General features: G+C 45.8%; 1 long non-coding RNA gene, 22 other non-coding genes and 13 pseudogenes across 23 annotated transcripts in view; 21 read left to right on the forward strand and 15 right to left on the reverse strand.

Annotated features, from left to right (window-relative positions):
- LOC145444709 (uncharacterized) overlaps positions 1–22,129 on the reverse strand; it is a 231,741-nt gene that overhangs the window by 116,438 nt on the left and 93,174 nt on the right. The gene's annotated exons all lie outside the window — the stretch shown is intronic.
- Positions 162–280, forward strand: LOC145450946 (5S ribosomal RNA; annotated as a pseudogene).
- Positions 460–578, forward strand: LOC145453469 (5S ribosomal RNA). The gene has a single exon (XR_013919786.1). It is a non-coding gene; the product is annotated as a 5S ribosomal RNA (ribosomal RNA).
- LOC145453833 (5S ribosomal RNA) lies at positions 933–1,052 on the forward strand. Its single transcript, XR_013919936.1, has one exon. It is a non-coding gene; the product is annotated as a 5S ribosomal RNA (ribosomal RNA).
- Positions 1,450–1,569, forward strand: LOC145453841 (5S ribosomal RNA). Its single transcript, XR_013919939.1, has one exon. It is a non-coding gene; the product is annotated as a 5S ribosomal RNA (ribosomal RNA).
- On the forward strand, positions 6,452–6,571 carry LOC145454682 (5S ribosomal RNA; annotated as a pseudogene).
- On the forward strand, positions 6,927–7,045 carry LOC145454078 (5S ribosomal RNA). Its single transcript, XR_013920032.1, has one exon. It is a non-coding gene; the product is annotated as a 5S ribosomal RNA (ribosomal RNA).
- Positions 7,464–7,582, forward strand: LOC145450849 (5S ribosomal RNA; annotated as a pseudogene).
- On the forward strand, positions 8,018–8,137 carry LOC145454694 (5S ribosomal RNA; annotated as a pseudogene).
- Positions 8,494–8,612, forward strand: LOC145454079 (5S ribosomal RNA). Its single transcript, XR_013920033.1, has one exon. It is a non-coding gene; the product is annotated as a 5S ribosomal RNA (ribosomal RNA).
- On the forward strand, positions 9,031–9,149 carry LOC145450857 (5S ribosomal RNA; annotated as a pseudogene).
- Positions 9,585–9,704, forward strand: LOC145454139 (5S ribosomal RNA; annotated as a pseudogene).
- Positions 10,062–10,180, forward strand: LOC145454080 (5S ribosomal RNA). The gene has a single exon (XR_013920034.1). It is a non-coding gene; the product is annotated as a 5S ribosomal RNA (ribosomal RNA).
- LOC145450862 (5S ribosomal RNA) lies at positions 10,599–10,717 on the forward strand (annotated as a pseudogene).
- Positions 11,153–11,272, forward strand: LOC145454146 (5S ribosomal RNA; annotated as a pseudogene).
- On the forward strand, positions 11,630–11,748 carry LOC145454081 (5S ribosomal RNA). Its single transcript, XR_013920035.1, has one exon. It is a non-coding gene; the product is annotated as a 5S ribosomal RNA (ribosomal RNA).
- Positions 12,167–12,285, forward strand: LOC145451052 (5S ribosomal RNA; annotated as a pseudogene).
- LOC145453967 (5S ribosomal RNA) lies at positions 12,704–12,822 on the forward strand. Its single transcript, XR_013919990.1, has one exon. It is a non-coding gene; the product is annotated as a 5S ribosomal RNA (ribosomal RNA).
- On the forward strand, positions 13,258–13,377 carry LOC145450799 (5S ribosomal RNA; annotated as a pseudogene).
- On the forward strand, positions 13,737–13,855 carry LOC145450635 (5S ribosomal RNA; annotated as a pseudogene).
- LOC145450717 (5S ribosomal RNA) lies at positions 14,270–14,389 on the forward strand (annotated as a pseudogene).
- Positions 14,785–14,904, forward strand: LOC145454699 (5S ribosomal RNA; annotated as a pseudogene).
- Positions 15,757–15,875, reverse strand: LOC145450169 (5S ribosomal RNA). Its single transcript, XR_013918444.1, has one exon. It is a non-coding gene; the product is annotated as a 5S ribosomal RNA (ribosomal RNA).
- Positions 16,223–16,341, reverse strand: LOC145452296 (5S ribosomal RNA). The gene has a single exon (XR_013919287.1). It is a non-coding gene; the product is annotated as a 5S ribosomal RNA (ribosomal RNA).
- LOC145453030 (5S ribosomal RNA) lies at positions 16,689–16,807 on the reverse strand. Its single transcript, XR_013919613.1, has one exon. It is a non-coding gene; the product is annotated as a 5S ribosomal RNA (ribosomal RNA).
- On the reverse strand, positions 17,151–17,269 carry LOC145453756 (5S ribosomal RNA). Its single transcript, XR_013919897.1, has one exon. It is a non-coding gene; the product is annotated as a 5S ribosomal RNA (ribosomal RNA).
- LOC145454444 (5S ribosomal RNA) lies at positions 17,613–17,731 on the reverse strand. The gene has a single exon (XR_013920133.1). It is a non-coding gene; the product is annotated as a 5S ribosomal RNA (ribosomal RNA).
- On the reverse strand, positions 18,075–18,193 carry LOC145450522 (5S ribosomal RNA). The gene has a single exon (XR_013918509.1). It is a non-coding gene; the product is annotated as a 5S ribosomal RNA (ribosomal RNA).
- LOC145451254 (5S ribosomal RNA) lies at positions 18,541–18,659 on the reverse strand. The gene has a single exon (XR_013918769.1). It is a non-coding gene; the product is annotated as a 5S ribosomal RNA (ribosomal RNA).
- Positions 19,007–19,125, reverse strand: LOC145451768 (5S ribosomal RNA). The gene has a single exon (XR_013919030.1). It is a non-coding gene; the product is annotated as a 5S ribosomal RNA (ribosomal RNA).
- Positions 19,469–19,587, reverse strand: LOC145451837 (5S ribosomal RNA). Its single transcript, XR_013919077.1, has one exon. It is a non-coding gene; the product is annotated as a 5S ribosomal RNA (ribosomal RNA).
- Positions 19,931–20,049, reverse strand: LOC145451902 (5S ribosomal RNA). The gene has a single exon (XR_013919123.1). It is a non-coding gene; the product is annotated as a 5S ribosomal RNA (ribosomal RNA).
- Positions 20,393–20,511, reverse strand: LOC145451974 (5S ribosomal RNA). The gene has a single exon (XR_013919150.1). It is a non-coding gene; the product is annotated as a 5S ribosomal RNA (ribosomal RNA).
- Positions 20,859–20,977, reverse strand: LOC145452047 (5S ribosomal RNA). The gene has a single exon (XR_013919179.1). It is a non-coding gene; the product is annotated as a 5S ribosomal RNA (ribosomal RNA).
- Positions 21,325–21,443, reverse strand: LOC145452116 (5S ribosomal RNA). Its single transcript, XR_013919203.1, has one exon. It is a non-coding gene; the product is annotated as a 5S ribosomal RNA (ribosomal RNA).
- Positions 21,787–21,905, reverse strand: LOC145452181 (5S ribosomal RNA). The gene has a single exon (XR_013919229.1). It is a non-coding gene; the product is annotated as a 5S ribosomal RNA (ribosomal RNA).

Raw genomic sequence — 22,129 nt, forward strand, 5'->3', positions numbered from 1 at the left:
AAATAAACTCTGACACGGAGAGCTTAAGTTTTGTGTGTGTTTTTCGACCAGTTCGTCCGAAAGTGCCTCAGAGCAATCAGACAATCTGCTTTTCAGGCGTCTCGTTGACAGCGTGGCGACGGAAATTGTCACATAAAACGGCACAGATCGTAACCGCTGTCGCCTACGACCATACCACGTTGAATACACCCGATCTCGTCCGATCTCGGAAGTCAAGCAACGTTGGGCCCGGTTAGCACTTGCATGGGTGACCGGCAGGGAATACCGGGTGTAGTATTAGGCTGCTTTTGCATTTTTGTCGTACAAACTCGATCAATTCGATTGCTGTGCACTATTCTCATATGAACTATCGCGCAAAATTTGTAATTGTAGTCGGCCTAACGCATTTTCATTATATCGCAAACGCCGTAGAGAAACGGACAATGTCACATAAAACGGCAGAAACTGTCACAATCTGTCGCCTACGACCATACCACGTTGAATATACCCGATCTCGTCCGATCTCGGAAGTCAAGCAACGTTGGGCCCGGTTAGTACTTGCATGGGTGACCGGCTGGAAATACCGGGTGTAGTAGGCGGCTTTTTCATTTTTTTCGCACAAACTCGATCAATTTGATCGCTGCGCTGTATTCACGTATGAAGTATCGCGCGAAATTTGTAATTGTAGTCGGCCTAACACATTTTCATGATATCGCAATCTCGTGCTGTTTTGACATGACGAAAATTCCAATAAAATAACTACTCTGACAGCGAGAGCGTACTTGTCTGTTTTTCGACCAGACACAAGAACAGAGCAGGACGCCAATGATATTCGACCTCTAATTGGTCAGAAAGTGCCTCGGCGCAATAAGACTATCTACTATTCTGGCGTCTCGTCGACAGCATGGCGACGGAAATTGTCACATAAAACGGCACAAATCGTAACCACTGTCGCCTACGACCATACCACGTTGAATACACCCGATCTCGTCCGATCTCGGAAGTCAAGCAATGTTGGGCCCGGTTAGTACTTGCATGGGTGACCGGCTGGGAATACCGGGTGTAGGTAGGCGGCTTTTGCATTTTTTGTGCGCAAACTCGATCGTTTTGATTGCAACTGTTTTGTATGCGCACGTAGGCCTACGTACAACTATGATTGTCATCATTTGCTGGCCGCCGCTTATTTCAATTGGTAGTTATACTAGGCCTGACACATTGTCATTATATCGAAATCTCGTGCTGTTTTCACATGACGAAAAGTGCAATAAAATAACTACTCTGACAGCGAGAGCTTACTTGTGTGTTTGTCGACAAGATACAAGAACAGAGCAGGATGCCAACGATATTCGACCACTGGCAGATGGGTCGAAAATGCCCCGGCGCAATCAGACAATGTGCTTTTCTGGCGTCTCGTCGACAGCATGGCGACGGAAATTGTCACATAAAACGGCACAGATCGTAACCGCTGTCGCCTACGACCATACCACGTTGAATACACCCGATCTCGTCCGATCTCGGAAGTCAAGCAATGTTGGGCCCGGTTAGTACTTGCATGGGTGACCGGCTGGGAATACCGGGTGTAGGTAGGCGGCTTTTGCACTTTTGTCGCACAAACTCGATCAATTCGATTGCTGTGCACTATTCTCATATGAACTATCCCGCGGAATTTGTAATTGTAGTCGGCCTAACGCATTTTAATTATATCGCGATCGCCTTATGCTTAGAGAAACGGACAATGTCACATAAAACGGCAGAAACTGTCACAATCTGTCGCCTACGACCATACCACGTTGAATATACCCGATCTCGTCCGATCTCGGAAGTCAAGCAACGTTGGGCCCGGTTAACGGTTAACGTAAATGGATTATCAAACAGACTACAGGATTTGGAACAATATATACAGACATCGAATTTGGATATATTATTGATTCAGGAAACGCATAAGATCGATAATGTGGATATACGTAACTGGGCAGCGGATATCGGATTTATTATCTACTTCAACACAAAGAACGAAGTGAGACAATATTCTGGCACTGCGATAATGATTAAAGAACATCACGAAGGTAAAATTTTACGCCACTATAGCATGATCGAAAACCGTGCCCAATGCCTCTGCATCCAAATTGACAAATGCCCAATAGCCATAATAAATATTTATGCCCCGTCTGGACAATCCGCAGATGCCAGAAAGTTACGTGACGATTTCCTAATCAAACTAGAATCAGAAATCCATGAAATTGAAGTCCCGGTTATAATGGGTGGTGATTTCAACCTAATTATTGACAAAAAAGACACTCGAATTAAACAGAACCTCCATGTCAGAAGCGCCGAGAGACACTTTGAAAAGCTAACTAACGACGCGGAACTGATTGACGTGTTTAGGAGTAAACATCCTCTTGCCGAAGTATTCACTTACGTCACTGGAAAAAACGCGAGGAGACTAGATCGTTTCTACGCATCTTGTGAACTCATGAGCCACGTCCAGAATGCAGGACATGAAAATAACCTTGTGGCTGACCACATAAGTCCGACAATAACACTCGCAATTGAGCCAAGCACTCTATGGGGAAGAAAAAATTGGAAGTGTAATAATGACATTTTGCGTGATGACGTGTACCGAGATATAATATCTAATCTCATAAGCTTTGAAGAGAATAATATTCAACACTGCCACGGAATTCAACAATGGTGGGACAGACTAAAAGATAGAATTGCCAACGTAAGCAAGAGATATGAAATAGACAAATATAAAACCTGTGATCCTCAGATAACGTATCAGAGGGTAAAGGGAAAATTGCGCATGTTAACCAAAATTGACCGTTGCGAAGGTGAACCTAACACGACGAGACAATTTTGGCAAGAATTGAAGACCAGACGGCGCAAGACCGAGCTTAAAGAACTTCAGCTCAGAGATGGAACGGTAACGACCGACCGTAATATTATTGCTAACCAGATTGAACAATTTTACACAGAATTGTGGACCCGACACGACGGCATTAATTCGTACGATCAAGACGAATATCTATCATCGTACCAACACGACTGCATGCACGGGAAAGACAATGAACAAACATCGGTAATACAATCTAGCGAAATATTACAAATACTGAAAGCAATGAACAGGGAAAGGTCACCGGGTTTCGACGGCCTGACAGTGGAATTCTACCTTGCAATGTGGCAAAACATTGGTTCGAGATTAACAGAAATCATAAACAACGCGCTAATATACGGAAACATACCGCATAGCTGGAAACGTGCTAAAATTATTTTGATTCACAAAGGAAAGGACAAAAAGGATTTAGCGAACTGGCGACCCATTTCGCTGTTAAACACGGACTACAAAATAATGGCGAAAATTCTCAACAACAGACTGGTTGAGGAAATTTCGAGCAACATCAACATGACACAGAAAGCGGGAATTCCCGGAAGACAAATGGACGTGATACACAACAATGTGAGTGCAATTGTTAATTATCATCAAGAAAAACCTTTGGAAGGTTATATAATGACAATAGACGCAAGGAAAGCCTTTGATAAGGTGAATCACCAAATGCTCTTCAAAGTGCTTGGTAAACTGCCCGTCACGAGAGAAACTCTTAAAGTGATCAAAGCTATATATGATAATCCTATTGCGACCCTTGAGGTTAACGGCCTCCAAGCAGCCAACGTAAATTGTACGAGGGGCATTAGACAAGGATGTCCTTTGAGTATGACGCTATACGCGATTAGCGCAGACCCGCTAGCCCACAAATTATGCACTAACGACGGGAAGCGAGTGGCGCAGTTGGTTAAACACTGCAGTCACGACACCAATGGTTGGTGGTTCGAGTCTCGGCTCTGCCATGTTTCTATGTGTCGGAGGTTTCTCTGGGCTCCTCATCGCCGACCTCACTGCGGTTGCAGTGCATTGAAAAGCCCAGAACGAAAGTGAGCCGTGGTAGAAGTCGGCAGCAAAGACCACGACGGGGACGCATGGATGTGAGAGAGTCTGACGTATGAATGAGAGAAAGATCGAAGAAGTCGTCCCCAAGATTACTGAAGACAAAGACCCATGAACTTTACAAATATTCGTGTCGTGGTGCACAAAGCCTGAAAAAGGCGATAAGCGCCACTGTAAATGTGTCATTAATAATAATAATAATAATAATGCACTAACGACAACATCAAGGGTATCCGAATCGGCGGGATAGAGCATACATTAGACCAATTTGCTGATGACGTCACACTGTATCTAAGAACAACTGACTCTATTGCCACAGTCATCAACGAATATCAAAGCTTGCACAGAGTGACAGGTCAAGATATCAACACAGACAAGACGGAAATCCTACCGCTGAACGAAAAATCGCGTATCAAACTGCAAAAAACTGCGCACGCAGATATGCTAAAGCCAGTAATTAAGATACTGGGCCTATACCACGGTGAAAGCGAACTGCAAATGAACTTCGACAGACTCTGGCAAGGAGTCGAGAAAAGCGTAAGGCATATTAAATCAAAACGACTTTCTTGGATTGGTAAAATAATGGCGATTAAGGCATACATAATTAGCAAAATAACTTATACATATGCCAACAAGCAAATTCCAGGCGACAAGCTCAAGCAACTCGAACGCCTCGTCTTCGGCCTACTGTGGAGTCCTGAGAAACTCGAGCAAAAAAGCAGAATGCAACTGATCAGACCTAAGCCAGAAGGAGGGATTGATATGCCAGATATCGAATCTGCAACACAAGCAAAGAGAGCAAAAAGACTACAACAACTTAGTCGACTCGAGAACCCGATTGATATCTGGCATGCAGAAGCGATATACAATCTCACAACGAAGGTGAGCGACATAAATTGCAATTTATACAACAACCTCTACCCTCACAGAAATACATTGACGGAGGAATGGAAGAAGGAAAAGGAAATATTCGACGTAATTAAAAGCCGATCACAGGATATACAAGAACTAAGCCAGAAAGAAATGTACAAAATCCTTGTTAAAACGAAGACGCAACAAGGAGGAAGCCGCATGGCGGACTGGAAAGAGATATGGCTATACCAGCCCAATATCAAAGATCACATTGACAACAAGAAACGTGAGATTTCGTATCGAATTAACACTGAGAGCTACTTTACAGGCTCCAGAAAAACCAACGAAGGCTGGGTAAGAAGAAAAGACGCCTACTTGAAAAACAAATGCAAATTCTGCCAACACGCCGAAGATACTCTGCGTCACACCTTCGCCGAATGCGCAACTTACAAAAAACTGTTCTCTCTTGTAATACAGGATCTCGAGAACGACCTGCAAACGACTATTGACGCTACACCCGACGAGATCATACGCAACGTCTACGACGGACCGCAAGCTCCGACTATAATAAAAGCTTTTATGAACGTGAAAACCCTTGTGTGGGAATGGAAAAACGCACTCGACATACAAAATGAATACGCCCAAAATATTGACCAACGCATCCAAGATATAAGAAGTAAAATATACCGAATAATTTAAGCGAGCCATTTAAACGCTCACGCGATAAATCATGTTGCATTTATCGACCCGCAAAACGCAACCAATCCACCTACAACCTATCCAAACCACCAAACCTCCCATCCCACTCTACCCCACCCCTAAACCAACACCTACTCCCCCAATCTACCATATCCACCACCACCCATGCCCTATTCCTACCCCACCCACCCCTACCCTATTCCTACCCCACCCACCACCACTCCGCCGAATTTATATGAAAATCAGACGCAAACGAGCGCCAAGTACTGGCGGCTCCTTCTACGACCGCGACCACGAATCGACATCGACTGCTACGATGAGATGAGATGAGACGAGCGACTACGAGCGCCAACTTACGACGGCGTCTACTACGACCGCGTATACAAATCCTACTTCGGCAACGGCTGAGACGAGATGACCCGATGATGGGGAAAGATTTTCTTTATGAAATTTTTGAAATTTTATGTACATATTTGAATAAACATCACAAAACGGTTAGTACTTGCATGGGTGACCGGCTGGGAATACCGTGTGTAGTAGACGGCTTTTGCATTTTTGTCGCACAAACTCGATCAATTAGATTGCTACTGTTTTGTATGCGCACGTAGGCCTACGTACAACTATAAATGTCACCATTTGCTGGCCGCCGCTTATTTCAATTTGTAGTTATACTAGGCCTAACACATTGTCATTATATCGAAATCTCGTGCTGTTTTCACATGACGAAAAGTGCAATAAAATAACTACTCTGACAGCGAGAGCTTACTTGTGTGTTTGTCGACCAGATACAAGAACAGGGCAGGACGCCAATGATATTCGACCGCTAGCAGACTTTTCTTTCGAGTTATTGGGCCGAAAGTGCCTCGGCGCAATCAGACAATCTGCTTTTCAGGCGTCTCATCGTTGGTAGCGTGGCGACTTTTCGCCTGAGATGAACGAAAAATGTCACGTAAAACGGCACAGATTGTATCCACTGTCGCCTACGACCATACCACGTTGAATACACCCGATCTCGTCTGATCTCGGAAGTTAAGCGGCGTTGGGCTCAGTTAGTACTTGCATGGGTGACCGGCTGGGAATACCGGGTGCGTGTAGGCTTTTGCATTTTTTTCCGCACAAACTCGATCAATTCGATTGCTGTGCTTTATTTTCAAATGAATTATCGCGCGAAATTTGGAATTGTAATCCGCCTAACACATTTTCATTATATCAAACTCTCGTACTGTTTTGACATGACAGAAAGTGCAATAAAATAACTACTCTGACAGCGAGAGCTTACTTGTGTGTTTGTCGACAAGATACAAGAACAGAGCAGGATGCCAACGATATTCGACCGCTGGCAGACGGGTTGAAAATGCCCCAGCGCAATCAGACAATCTGCTTTTCTGGCGTCTCGTCGACAGCATGGCGACGGAAATTGTCACATAAAACGTCAGAATTGGTAACCACACTTGCCTACGACCATACCACGTTGAATATACCCGATCTCGTCCGATCTCGGAAGTCAAGCAACGTTGGGCCCGGTTAGTACTTGCATGGGTGACCGGCTGGGAATACCATGTGTAGTAGACGGCTTTTGCATTTTTGTCGCACAAACTCGATCAATTAGATTGCAACTGTTTTGTATGCGCACGTAGGCCTACGTACAACTATAAATGTCACCATTTGCTGGCCGCCGCTTATTTCAATTTGTAATTATACTAGGCCTAACACATTGTCATTATATCGAAATCTCGTGCTGTTTTCACATGACGAAAAGTGCAATAAAATAACTACTCTGACAGCGAGAGCTTACTTGTGTGTTTGTCGACAAGATACAAGAACAGAGCAGGATGCCAACGATATTCGACCGCTGGCAGACAGGTTGAAAATGCCCCAGCGCAATCAGACAATCTGCTTTTCAGGCGTCTCATCGTTGGCAGCGTGGCGACTTTTCGCCTGAGATGAACGAAAAATGTCACGTAAAACGGCACAGATTGTATCCACTGTCGCCTACGACCATACCACGTTGAATACACCCGATCTCGTCTGATCTCGGAAGTCAAGCAACGTTGGTTCCGGTTAGTACTTGCATGGGTGACCGGCTGGGAATACCGTGTGTAGTAGACGGCTTTTGCATTTTTGTCGCACAAACTCGATCAATTAGATTGCAACTGTTTTGTATGCGCACGTAGGCCTACGTACAACTATAAATGTCACCATTTGCTGGCCGCCGCTTATTTCAATTTGTAGTTATACTAGGCCTAACACATTGTCATTATATCGAAATCTCGTGCTGTTTTCACATGACGAAAAGTGCAATAAAATAACTACTCTGACAGCGAGAGCTTACTTGTGTGTTTGTCGACCAGATACAAGAACAGGGCAGGACGCCAATGATATTCGACCGCTAGCAGACTTTTCTTTCCAGTTATTGGGCCGAAAGTGCCTCGGCGCAATCAGACAATCTGCTTTTCAGGCGTCTCATCGTTGGTAGCGTGGCGACTTTTCGCCTGAGATGAACGAAAAATGTCACGTAAAACGGCACAGATTGTATCCACTGTCGCCTACGACCATACCACGTTGAATACACCCGATCTCGTCTGATCTCGGAAGTTAAGCGGCGTTGGGCTCAGTTAGTACTTGCATGGGTGACCGGCTGGGAATACCGGGTGCGTGTAGGCTTTTGCATTTTTTTTCCGCACAAACTCGATCAATTCGATTGCTGTGCTTTATTTTCAAATGAATTATCGCGCGAAATTTGGAATTGTAATCCGCCTAACACATTTTCATTATATCAAACTCTCGTACTGTTTTGACATGACAGAAAGTGCAATAAAATAACTACTCTGACAGCGAGAGCTTACTTGTGTGTTTGTCGACAAGATACAAGAACAGAGCAGGATGCCAACGATATTCGACCGCTGGCAGACGGGTTGAAAATGCCCCAGCGCAATCAGACAATCTGCTTTTCTGGCGTCTCGTCGACAGCATGGCGACGGAAATTGTCACATAAAACGTCACAATTGGTAACCACACTTGCCTACGACCATACCACGTTGAATATACCCGATCTCGTCCGATCTCGGAAGTCAAGCAACGTTGGGCCCGGTTAGTACTTGCATGGGTGACCGGCTGGGAATACCATGTGTAGTAGACGGCTTTTGCATTTTTGTCGCACAAACTCGATCAATTAGATTGCAACTGTTTTGTATGCGCACGTAGGCCTACGTACAACTATAAATGTCACCATTTGCTGGCCGCCGCTTATTTCAATTTGTAGTTATACTAGGCCTAACACATTGTCATTATATCGAAATCTCGTGCTGTTTTCACATGACGAAAAGTGCAATAAAATAACTACTCTGACAGCGAGAGCTTACTTGTGTGTTTGTCGACAAGATACAAGAACAGAGCAGGATGCCAACGATATTCGACCGCTGGCAGACAGGTTGAAAATGCCCCAGCGCAATCAGACAATCTGCTTTTCAGGCGTCTCATCGTTGGCAGCGTGGCGACTTTTCGCCTGAGATGAACGAAAAATGTCACGTAAAACGGCACAGATTGTATCCACTGTCGCCTACGACCATACCACGTTGAATACACCCGATCTCGTCTGATCTCGGAAGTCAAGCAACGTTGGTTCCGGTTAGTACTTGCATGGGTGACCGGCTGGGAATACCGTGTGTAGTAGACGGCTTTTGCATTTTTGTCGCACAAACTCGATCAATTAGATTGCAACTGTTTTGTATGCGCACGTAGGCCTACGTACAACTATAAATGTCATCATTTGCTGGCCGTCGCTTATTTCAATTTGTAGTTATACTAGGCCTAACACATTGACATTATATCGAAATCTCGTGCTGTTTTCACATGACGAAAAGTGCAATAAAATAACTACTCTGACAGCGAGAGCTTACTTGTGTGTTTGTCGACCAGATACAAGAACAGGGCAGGACGCCAATGATATTCGACCGCTAGCAGACTTTTCTTTCCAGTTATTTGGCCGAAAGTGCCTCGGCGCAATCAGACAATCTGCTTTTCAGGCGTCTCATCGTTGGTAGCGTGGCGACTTTTCGCCTGAGATGAACGAAAAATGTCACGTAAAACGGCACAGATTGTATCCACTGTCGCCTACGACCATACCACGTTGAATACACCCGATCTCGTCTGATCTCGGAAGTTAAGCAGCGTTGGGCTCAGTTAGTACTTGCATGGGTGACCGGCTGGGAATACCGGGTGCGTGTAGGCTTTTGCATTTTTTTTTCCGCACAAACTCGATCAATTCGATTGCTGTGCTTTATTTTCAAATGAATTATCGCGCGAAATTTGGAATTGTAATCCGCCTAACACATTTTCATTATATCAAACTCTCGTACTGTTTTGACATGACAGAAAGTGCAATAAAATAACTACTCTGACAGCGAGAGCTTACTTGTGTGTTTGTCGACAAGATACAAGAACAGAGCAGGATGCCAACGATATTCGACCGCTGGCAGACGGGTTGAAAATGCCCCAGCGCAATCAGACAATCTGCTTTTCTGGCATCTCGTCGACAGCATGGCGACGGAAATTGTCACATAAAACGTCAGAATTGGTAACCACACTTGCCTACGACCATACCACGTTGAATATACCCGATCTCGTCCGATCTCGGAAGTCAAGCAACGTTGGGCCCGGTTAGTACTTGCATGGGTGACCGGCTGGGAATACCATGTGTAGTAGACGGCTTTTGCATTTTTGTCGCACAAACTCGATCAATTAGATTGCAACTGTTTTGTATGCGCACGTAGGCCTACGTACAACTATAAATGTCACCATTTGCTGGCCGCCGCTTATTTCAATTTGTAATTATACTAGGCCTAACACATTGTCATTATATCGAAATCTCGTGCTGTTTTCACATGACGAAAAGTGCAATAAAATAACTACTCTGACAGCGAGAGCTTACTTGTGTGTTTGTCGACAAGATACAAGAACAGAGCAGGATGCCAACGATATTCGACCGCTGGCAGACAGGTTGAAAATGCCCCAGCGCAATCAGACAATCTGCTTTTCAGGCGTCTCATCGTTGGCAGCGTGGCGACTTTTCGCCTGAGATGAACGAAAAATGTCACGTAAAACGGCACAGATTGTATCCACTGTCGCCTACGACCATACCACGTTGAATACACCCGATCTCGTCTGATCTCGGAAGTCAAGCAACGTTGGTTCCGGTTAGTACTTGCATGGGTGACCGGCTGGGAATACCGTGTGTAGTAGACGGCTTTTGCATTTTTGTCGCACAAACTCGATCAATTAGATTGCAACTGTTTTGTATGCGCACGTAGGCCTACGTACAACTATAAATGTCATCATTTGCTGGCCGTCGCTTATTTCAATTTGTAGTTATACTAGGCCTAACACATTGACATTATATCGAAATCTCGTGCTGTTTTCACATGACGAAAAGTGCAATAAAATAACTACTCTGACAGCGAGAGCTTACTTGTGTGTTTGTCGACCAGATACAAGAACAGGGCAGGACGCCAATGATATTCGACCGCTAGCAGACTTTTCTTTCCAGTTATTTGGCCGAAAGTGCCTCGGCGCAATCAGACAATCTGCTTTTCAGGCGTCTCATCGTTGGTAGCGTGGCGACTTTTCGCCTGAGATGAACGAAAAATGTCACGTAAAACGGCACAGATTGTATCCACTGTCGCCTACGACCATACCACGTTGAATACACCCGATCTCGTCTGATCTCGGAAGTTAAGCAGCGTTGGGCTCAGTTAGTACTTGCATGGGTGACCGGCTGGGAATACCGGGTGCGTGTAGGCTTTTGCATTTTTTTTTTCGCACAAACTCGATCAATTCGATTGCTGTGCTTTATTTTCAAATGAATTATCGCGCGAAATTTGGAATTGTAATCCGCCTAACACATTTTCATTATATCAAACTCTCGTACTGTTTTGACATGACAGAAAGTGCAATAAAATAACTACTCTGACAGCGAGAGCTTACTTGTGTGTTTGTCGACAAGATACAAGAACAGAGCAGGATGCCAACGATATTCGACCGCTGGCAGACGGGTTGAAAATGCCCCAGCGCAATCAGACAATCTGCTTTTCTGGCATCTCGTCGACAGCATGGCGACGGAAATTGTCACATAAAACGTCAGAATTGGTAACCACACTTGCCTACGACCATACCACGTTGAATATACCCGATCTCGTCCGATCTCGGAAGTCAAGCAACGTTGGGCCCGGTTAGTACTTGCATGGGTGACCGGCTGGGAATACCATGTGTAGTAGACGGCTTTTGCATTTTTGTCGCACAAACTCGATCAATTAGATTGCAACTGTTTTGTATGCGCACGTAGGCCTACGTACAACTATAAATGTCACCATTTGCTGGCCGCCGCTTATTTCAATTTGTAATTATACTAGGCCTAACACATTGTCATTATATCGAAATCTCGTGCTGTTTTCACATGACGAAAAGTGCAATAAAATAACTACTCTGACAGCGAGAGCTTACTTGTGTGTTTGTCGACAAGATACAAGAACAGAGCAGGATGCCAACGATATTCGACCGCTGGCAGACAGGTTGAAAATGCCCCAGCGCAATCAGACAATCTGCTTTTCAGGCGTCTCATCGTTGGCAGCGTGGCGACTTTTCGCCTGAGATGAACGAATAATGTCACGTAAAACGGCACAGATTGTATCCACTGTCGCCTACGACCATACCACGTTGAAGACACCCGATCTCGTCTGATCTCGGAAGTCAAGCAACGTTGGTTCCGGTTAGTACTTGCATGGGTGACCGGCTGGGTATACCGTGTGTAGTAGACGGCTTTTGCATTTTTGTCGCACAAACTCGATCAATTAGATTGCAACTGTTTTGTATGCGCACGTAGGCCTACGTACAACTATAAATGTCACCATTTGCTGGCCGCCGCTTATTTCAATTTGTAATTATACTAGGCCTAACACATTGTCATTATATCGAAATCTCGTGCTGTTTTCACATGACGAAAAGTGCAATAAAATAACTACTCTGACAGCGAGAGCTTACTTGTGTGTTTGTCGACAAGATACAAGAACAGAGCAGGATGCCAACGATATTCGACCGCTGGCAGACAGGTTGAAAATGCCCCAGCGCAATCAGACAATCTGCTTTTCAGGCGTCTCATCGTTGGCAGCGTGGCGACTTTTCGCCTGAGATGAACGAAAAATGTCACGTAAAACGGCACAGATTGTATCCACTGTCGCCTACGACCATACCACGTTGAATACACCCGATCTCGTCTGATCTCGGAAGTCAAGCAACGTTGGGCCCGGTTAGTACTTGCATGGGTGACCGGCTGGGAATACCGTGTGTAGTAGACGGCTTTTGCATTTTTGTCGCACAAACTCGATCAATTAGATTGCAACTGTTTTGTATGCGCACGTAGGCCTACGTACAGCTATAAATGTCACCATTTGCTGGCCGCCGCTTATTTCAATTTGTAGTTATACTAGGCCTAACACATTGTCATTATATCGAAATCTCGTGCTGTTTTCACATGACGAAAAGTGCAATAAAATAACTACTCTGACAGCGAGAGCTTACTTGTGTGTTTGTCGACCAGATACAAGAACAGGGCAGGACGCCAATGATATTCGACTGCTAGCAGACTTTTCTTTCCAGTTATTGGGCCGAAAGTGCCTCGGCGCAATCAGACAATCTGCTTTTCAGGCGTCTCATCGTTGGTAGCGTGGCGACTTTTCGCCTGAGATGAACGAAAAATGTCACGTAAAACGGCACAGATTGTATCCACTGTCGCCTACGACCACACCACGTTGAATACACCCGATCTCGTCTGATCTCGGAAGTTAAGCGGCGTTGGGCTCAGTTAGTACTTGCATGGGTGACCGGCTGGGAATATCGGGTGCGTGTAGGCTTTTGCATTTTTTTTTCCGCACAAACTCGATCAATTCGATTGCTGTGCTTTATTTTCAAATGAATTATCGCACGAAATTTGGAATTGTAATCCGCCTAACACATTTTCATTATATCAAACTCTCGTATACTGTTTTGACATGACAGAAAGTGCAATAAAATAACTACTCTGACAGCGAGAGCTTACTTGTGTGTTTGTCGACAAGATACATGAACAGAGCAGGATGCCAACGATATTCGACCGCTGGCAGACGGGTTGAAAATGCCCCAGCGCAATCAGACAATCTGCTTTTCTGGCGTCTCGTCGACAGCATGGCGACGGAAATTGTCACATAAAACGTCAGAATTGGTAACCACACTTGCCTACGACCATACCACGTTGAATATACCCGATCTCGTCCGATCTCGGAAGTCAAGCAACGTTGGGCCCGGTTAGTACTTGCATGGGTGACCGGCTGGAAATACCATGTGTAGTAGACGGCTTTTGCATTTTTGTCGCACAAACTCGATCAATTAGATTGCAACTGTTTTGTATGCGCACGTAGGCCTACGTACAACTATAAATGTCACCATTTGCTGGCCACCGCTTATTTCAATTTGTAGTTATACTAGGCCTAACACATTGTCATTATATCGAAATCTCGTGCTGTTTTCACATGACGAAAAGTGCAATAAAATAACTACTCTGACAGCGAGAGCTTACTTGTGTGTTTGTCGACAAGATACAAGAACAGAGCAGGATGCCAACGATATTCGACCGCTGGCAGACGGGTTGGAAATGCCCCAGCGCAATCAGACAATCTGCTTTTCAGACGTCTCGTTGACAGCGTGGCGACTTTTCGCCCGAGACAACGGAAAATGTCACATAAAACGGCACAGATTCTAACCACTGTCGCCTACGACCATACCACGTTGAATACACCCGATCTCGTCTGATCTTGGAAGTTAAGCGGCGTTGGGCTCAGTTAGTACTTGCATGGGTGACCGGCTGGGAATACCGGGTGCGTGTAGGCTTTTGCATTTTTTTTTCCGCACAAACTCGATCAATTCGATTGCTGTGCTTTATTTTCAAATGAATTATCGCGCGAAATTTGGAATTGTAATCCGCCTAACACATTTTCATTATATCAAACTCTCGTACTGTTTTGACATGACAGAAAGTGCAATAAAATAACTACTCTGACAGCGAGAGCTTACTTGTGTGTTTGTCGACAAGATACAAGAACAGAGCAGGATGCCAACGATATTCGACCGCTAGCAGACTTTTCTTTCCAGTTATTGGGCCGAAAGTGCCTCGGCGCAATCAGACAATCTGCTTTTCAGGCGTCTCATCGTTGGTAGCGTGGCGACTTTTCGCCTGAGATGAACGAAAAATGTCACGTAAAACGGCACAGATTGTATCCACTGTCGCCTACGACCATACCACGTTGAATACACCCGATCTCGTCTGATCTCGGAAGTTAAGCGGCGTTGGGCTCAGTTAGTACTTGCATGGGTGACCGGCTGGGAATACCGGGTGCGTGTAGGCTTTTGCATTTTTTTCTCCGCACAAACTCGATCAATTCGATTGCTGTGCTTTATTTTCAAAGGAATTATCGCGCGAAATTTGGAATTGTAATCCGCCTAACACATTTTCATTATATCAAACTCTCGTACTGTTTTGACATTACAGAAAGTGCAATAAAATAACTACTCTGACAGCGAGAGCTTACTTGTGTGTTTGTCGACAAGATACAAGAACAGAGCAGGATGCCAACGATATTCGACCGCTGGCAGACGGGTAGAAAATGCCCCAGCGCAATCAGACAATCTGCTTTTCTGGCGTCTCGTCGACAGCATGGCGACGGAAATTGTCACATAAAACGTCAGAATTGGTAACCACACTTGCCTACGACCATACCACGTTGAATATACCCGATCTCGTCCGATCTCAGAAGTCAAGCAACGTTGGGCCCGGTTAGTACTAACCGGGCCCAACGTTGCTTAACTTCCGAGATCGGACGAGATCGGGTGTATTCAACGTGGTATGGTCGTAGGCGACAGTGGATACAATCTGTGCCGTTTTATGTGACATTCTATCGGGCGAAAAGTCGCCACGCTGTCAACGAGACGCCTGAAAAGCAGATTGTCTGATTGCTCGGAGGCACTTTCGGACGAACTGGTCGAAAAACACACATATAAATTAAGCTCTCCGTGTAAGAGTTTATTTTATTGCAATTCTCGTCATGTCAAAACGGCACGAGATTGCGATAAACGGCCCTGCACAACTACAAATTGAGCGCGAGTTCATAGCTGAAAGAAGCGGCGGCCGGCAAATGATGACATTCATAGTTGTACGTGCAATCAAATTGATCGAGTTTGTGTGAAAAAATGCAAAAGGCGGCCTACTACACCCGGTATTCCCAGCCGGTCACCCATGCAAGTACTAACCGGGCCCAACGTTGCTTGACTTCCGAGATCAGACGAGATCGGGTGTATTCAACGTGGTATGGTCGTAGGCGACAGTGGGTACAATCTGTGCCGTTTTATGTGACATTCTATCGGGCGAAAAGTCGCCATGCACGCTGTCAACGAGACGCCTGAAAAGCAGATTGTCTGATTGCTCGGAGGCACTTTCGGACGAACTGGTCGAAAAACACACATATAAATTAAGCTCTCCGTGTAAGAGTTTATTTTATTGCAATTCTCGTCATGTCAAAACGGCACGAGATTGCGATAAACGGCCCTGCACAACTACAAATTGAGCGCGAGTTCATAGCTGAAAGAAGCGGCGGCCGGCAAATGATGACATTCATAGTTGTACGTGCAATCAAATTGATCGAGTTTGTGTGAAAAAATGCAAAAGGCGGCCTACTACACCCGGTATTCCCAGCCGGTCACCCATGCAAGTACTAACCGGGCCCAACGTTGCTTGACTTCCGAGATCAGACGAGATCGGGTGTATTCAACGTGGTATGGTCGTAGGCGACAGTGGGTACAATCTGTGCCGTTTTATGTGACATTCTATCGGGCGAAAAGTCGCCATGCACGCTGTCAACGAGACGCCTGAAAAGCAGATTGTCTGATTGCTCGGAGGCACTTTCGGACGAACTGGTCGAAAAACACACATATAAATTAAGCTCTCCGTGTAAGAGTTTATTTTATTGCAATTCTCGTCATGTCAAAACGGCACGAGATTGCGATAAACGGCCCTGCACAACTACAAATTGAGCGCGAGTTCATAGCTGAAAGAAGCGGCGGCCGGCAAATGATGACATTCATAGTTGTACGTGCAATCAAATTGATCGAGTTTGTGTGAAAAAATGCAAAAGGCGGCCTACTACACCCGGTATTCCCAGCCGGTCACCCATGCAAGTACTAACCGGGCCCAACGTTGCTTGACTTCCGAGATCAGACGAGATCGGGTGTATTCAACGTGGTATGGTCGTAGGCGACAGTGGATACAATCTGTGCCGTTTTATGTGACATTCTATCGGGCGAAAAGTCGCCACGCTGTCAACGAGACGCCTGAAAAGCAGATTGTCTGATTGCTCGGAGGCACTTTCGGACGAACTGGTCGAAAAACACACATATAAATTAAGCTCTCCGTGTAAGAGTTTATTTTATTGCAATTCTCGTCATGTCAAAACGGCACGAGATTGCGATAAACGGCCCTGCACAACTACAAATTGAGCGCGAGTTCATAGCTGAAAGAAGCGGCGGCCGGCAAATGATGACATTCATAGTTGTACGTGCAATCAAATTGATCGAGTTTGTGTGAAAAACTGCAAAAGGCGGCCTACTACACCCGGTATTCCCAGCCGGTCACCCATGCAAGTACTAACCGGGCCCAACGTTGCTTGACTTCCGAGATCAGACGAGATCGGGTGTATTCAACGTGGTATGGTCGTAGGCGACAGTGGATACAATCTGTGCCGTTTTATGTGACATTCTATCGGGCGAAAAGTCGCCACGCTGTCAACGAGACGCCTGAAAAGCAGATTGTCTGATTGCTGTGAAGCACTTTCGGACGAACTGGTCGAAAAACACACATATAAATTAAGCTCTCCGTGTCAGAGTTTATTTTATTGCAATTCTCGTCATGTCAAAACGGCACGAGATTGCGATAAACGGCCCTGCACAACTACAAATTGAGCGCGAGTTCATAGCTGAAAGAAGCGGCGGCCGGCAAATGATGACATTCATAGTTGTACGTGCAATCAAATTGATCGAGTTTGTGTGAAAAAATGCAAAAGGCGGCCTACTACACCCGGTATTCCCAGCCGGTCACCCATGCAAGTACTAACCGGGCCCAACGTTGCTTGACTTCCGAGATCAGACGAGATCGGGTGTATTCAACGTGGTATGGTCGTAGGCGACAGTGGATACAATCTGTGCCGTTTTATGTGACATTCTATCGGGCGAAAAGTCGCCACGCTGTCAACGAGACGCCTGAAAAGCAGATTGTCTGATTGCTCGGAGGCACTTTCGGACGAACTGGTCGAAAAACACACATATAAATTAAGCTCTCCGTGTAAGAGTTTATTTTATTGCAATTCTCGTCATGTCAAAACGGCACGAGATTGCGATAAACGGCCCTGCACAACTACAAATTGAGCGCGAGTTCATAGCTGAAAGAAGCGGCGGCCGGCAAATGATGACATTCATAGTTGTACGTGCAATCAAATTGATCGAGTTTGTGTGAAAAAATGCAAAAGGCGGCCTACTACACCCGGTATTCCCAGCCGGTCACCCATGCAAGTACTAACCGGGCCCAACGTTGCTTGACTTCCGAGATCAGACGAGATCGGGTGTATTCAACGTGGTATGGTCGTAGGCGACAGTGGGTACAATCTGTGCCGTTTTATGTGACATTCTATCGGGCGAAAAGTCGCCATGCACGCTGTCAACGAGACGCCTGAAAAGCAGATTGTCTGATTGCTCGGAGGCACTTTCGGACGAACTGGTCGAAAAACACACATATAAATTAAGCTCTCCGTGTAAGAGTTTATTTTATTGCAATTCTCGTCATGTCAAAACGGCACGAGATTGCGATAAACGGCCCTGCACAACTACAAATTGAGCGCGAGTTCATAGCTGAAAGAAGCGGCGGCCGGCAAATGATGACATTCATAGTTGTACGTGCAATCAAATTGATCGAGTTTGTGTGAAAAAATGCAAAAGGCGGCCTACTACACCCGGTATTCCCAGCCGGTCACCCATGCAAGTACTAACCGGGCCCAACGTTGCTTGACTTCCGAGATCAGACGAGATCGGGTGTATTCAACGTGGTATGGTCGTAGGCGACAGTGGGTACAATCTGTGCCGTTTTATGTGACATTCTATCGGGCGAAAAGTCGCCATGCACGCTGTCAACGAGACGCCTGAAAAGCAGATTGTCTGATTGCTCGGAGGCACTTTCGGACGAACTGGTCGAAAAACACACATATAAATTAAGCTCTCCGTGTAAGAGTTTATTTTATTGCAATTCTCGTCATGTCAAAACGGCACGAGATTGCGATAAACGGCCCTGCACAACTACAAATTGAGCGCGAGTTCATAGCTGAAAGAAGCGGCGGCCGGCAAATGATGACATTCATAGTTGTACGTGCAATCAAATTGATCGAGTTTGTGTGAAAAAATGCAAAAGGCGGCCTACTACACCCGGTATTCCCAGCCGGTCACCCATGCAAGTACTAACCGGGCCCAACGTTGCTTGACTTCCGAGATCAGACGAGATCGGGTGTATTCAACGTGGTATGGTCGTAGGCGACAGTGGATACAATCTGTGCCGTTTTATGTGACATTCTATCGGGCGAAAAGTCGCCACGCTGTCAACGAGACGCCTGAAAAGCAGATTGTCTGATTGCTCGGAGGCACTTTCGGACGAACTGGTCGAAAAACACACATATAAATTAAGCTCTCCGTGTAAGAGTTTATTTTATTGCAATTCTCGTCATGTCAAAACGGCACGAGATTGCGATAAACGGCCCTGCACAACTACAAATTGAGCGCGAGTTCATAGCTGAAAGAAGCGGCGGCCGGCAAATGATGACATTCATAGTTGTACGTGCAATCAAATTGATCGAGTTTGTGTGAAAAACTGCAAAAGGCGGCCTACTACACCCGGTATTCCCAGCCGGTCACCCATGCAAGTACTAACCGGGCCCAACGTTGCTTGACTTCCGAGATCAGACGAGATCGGGTGTATTCAACGTGGTATGGTCGTAGGCGACAGTGGATACAATCTGTGCCGTTTTATGTGACATTCTATCGGGCGAAAAGTCGCCACGCTGTCAACGAGACGCCTGAAAAGCAGATTGTCTGATTGCTGTGAAGCACTTTCGGACGAACTGGTCGAAAAACACACATATAAATTAAGCTCTCCGTGTCAGAGTTTATTTTATTGCAATTCTCGTCATGTCAAAACGGCACGAGATTGCGATAAACGGCCCTGCACAACTACAAATTGAGCGCGAGTTCATAGCTGAAAGAAGCGGCGGCCGGCAAATGATGACATTCATAGTTGTACGTGCAATCAAATTGATCGAGTTTGTGTGAAAAAATGCAAAAGGCGGCCTACTACACCCGGTATTCCCAGCCGGTCACCCATGCAAGTACTAACCGGGCCCAACGTTGCTTGACTTCCGAGATCAGACGAGATCGGGTGTATTCAACGTGGTATGGTCGTAGGCGACGGTGGATACAATCTGTGCCGTTTTATGTGACATTCTATCGGGCGAAAAGTCGCCACGCTGTCAACGAGACGCCTGAAAAGCAGATTGTCTGATTGCTCGGAGGCACTTTCGGACGAACTGGTCGAAAAACACACATATAAATTAAGCTCTCCGTGTAAGAGTTTATTTTATTGCAATTCTCGTCATGTCAAAACGGCACGAGATTGCGATAAACGGCCCTGCACAACTACAAATTGAGCGCGAGTTCATAGCTGAAAGAAGCGGCGGCCGGCAAATGATGACATTCATAGTTGTACGTGCAATCAAATCGATCGAGTTTGTGTGAAAAAATGCAAAAGGCGGCCTACTACACCCGGTATTCCCAGCCGGTCACCCATGCAAGTACTAACCGGGCCCAACGTTGCTTGACTTCCGAGATCAGACGAGATCGGGTGTATTCAACGTGGTATGGTCGTAGGCGACAGTGGGTACAATCTGTGCCGTTTTATGTGACATTCTATCGGGCGAAAAGTCGCCATGCACGCTGTCAACGAGACGCCTGAAAAGCAGATTGTCTGATTGCTCGGAGGCACTTTCGGACGAACTGGTCGAAAAACACACATATAAATTAAGCTCTCCGTGTAAGAGTTTATTTTATTGCAATTCTCGTCATGTCAAAACGGCACGAGATTGCGATAAACGGCCCTGCACAACTACAAATTGAGCGCGAGTTCATAGCTGAAAGAAGCGGCGGCCGGCAAATGATGACATTCATAGTTGTACGTGCAATCAAATCGATCGAGTTTGTGTGAAAAAATGCAAAAGGCGGCCTACTACACCCGGTATTCCCAGCCGGTCACCCATGCAAGTACTAACCGGGCCCAACGTTGCTTGACTTCCGAGATCAGACGAGATCGGGTGTATTCAACGTGGTATGGTCGTAGGCGACAGTGGGTACAATCTGTGCCGTTTTATGTGACATTCTATCGGGCGAAAAGTCGCCATGCACGCTGTCAACGAGACGCCTGAAAAGCAGATTGTCTGATTGCTCGGAGGCACTTTCGGACGAACTGGTCGAAAAACACACATATAAATTAAGCTCTCCGTGTAAGAGTTTATTTTATTGCAATTCTCGTCATGTCAAAACGGCACGAGATTGCGATAAACGGCCCTGCACAACTACAAATTGAGCGCGAGTTCATAGCTGAAAGAAGCGGCGGCCGGCAAATGATGACATTCATAGTTGTACGTGCAATCAAATTGATCGAGTTTGTGTGAAAAACTGCAAAAGGCGGCCTACTACACCCGGTATTCCCAGCCGGTCACCCATGCAAGTACTAACCGGGCCCAACGTTGCTTGACTTCCGAGATCAGACGAGATCGGGTGTATTCAACGTGGTATGGTCGTAGGCGACAGTGGATACAATCTGTGCCGTTTTATGTGACATTCTATCGGGCGAAAAGTCGCCACGCTGTCAACGAGACGCCTGAAAAGCAGATTGTCTGATTGCTGTGAAGCACTTTCGGACGAACTGGTCGAAAAACACACATATAAATTAAGCTCTCCGTGTCAGAGTTTATTTTATTGCAATTCTCGTCATGTCAAAACGGCACGAGATTGCGATAAACGGCCCTGCACAACTACAAATTGAGCGCGAGTTCATAGCTGAAAGAAGCGGCGGCCGGCAAATGATGACATTCATAGTTGTACGTGCAATCAAATTGATCGAGTTTGTGTGAAAAAATGCAAAAGGCGGCCTACTACACCCGGTATTCCCAGCCGGTCACCCATGCAAGTACTAACCGGGCCCAACGTTGCTTGACTTCCGAGATCAGACGAGATCGGGTGTATTCAACGTGGTATGGTCGTAGGCGACAGTGGATACAATCTGTGCCGTTTTATGTGACATTCTATCGGGCGAAAAGTCGCCACGCTGTCAACGAGACGCCTGAAAAGCAGATTGTCTGATTGCTCGGAGGCACTTTCGGACGAACTGGTCGAAAAACACACATATAAATTAAGCTCTCCGTGTAAGAGTTTATTTTATTGCAATTCTCGTCATGTCAAAACGGCACGAGATTGCGATAAACGGCCCTG

The sequence above is a fragment of the Botryllus schlosseri genome, chromosome 1, assembly GCF_051294905.1.
Source record: "Botryllus schlosseri isolate E-star chromosome 1, Bs_hap1, whole genome shotgun sequence".
Taxonomy (NCBI): domain Eukaryota; kingdom Metazoa; phylum Chordata; class Ascidiacea; order Stolidobranchia; family Styelidae; genus Botryllus; species Botryllus schlosseri.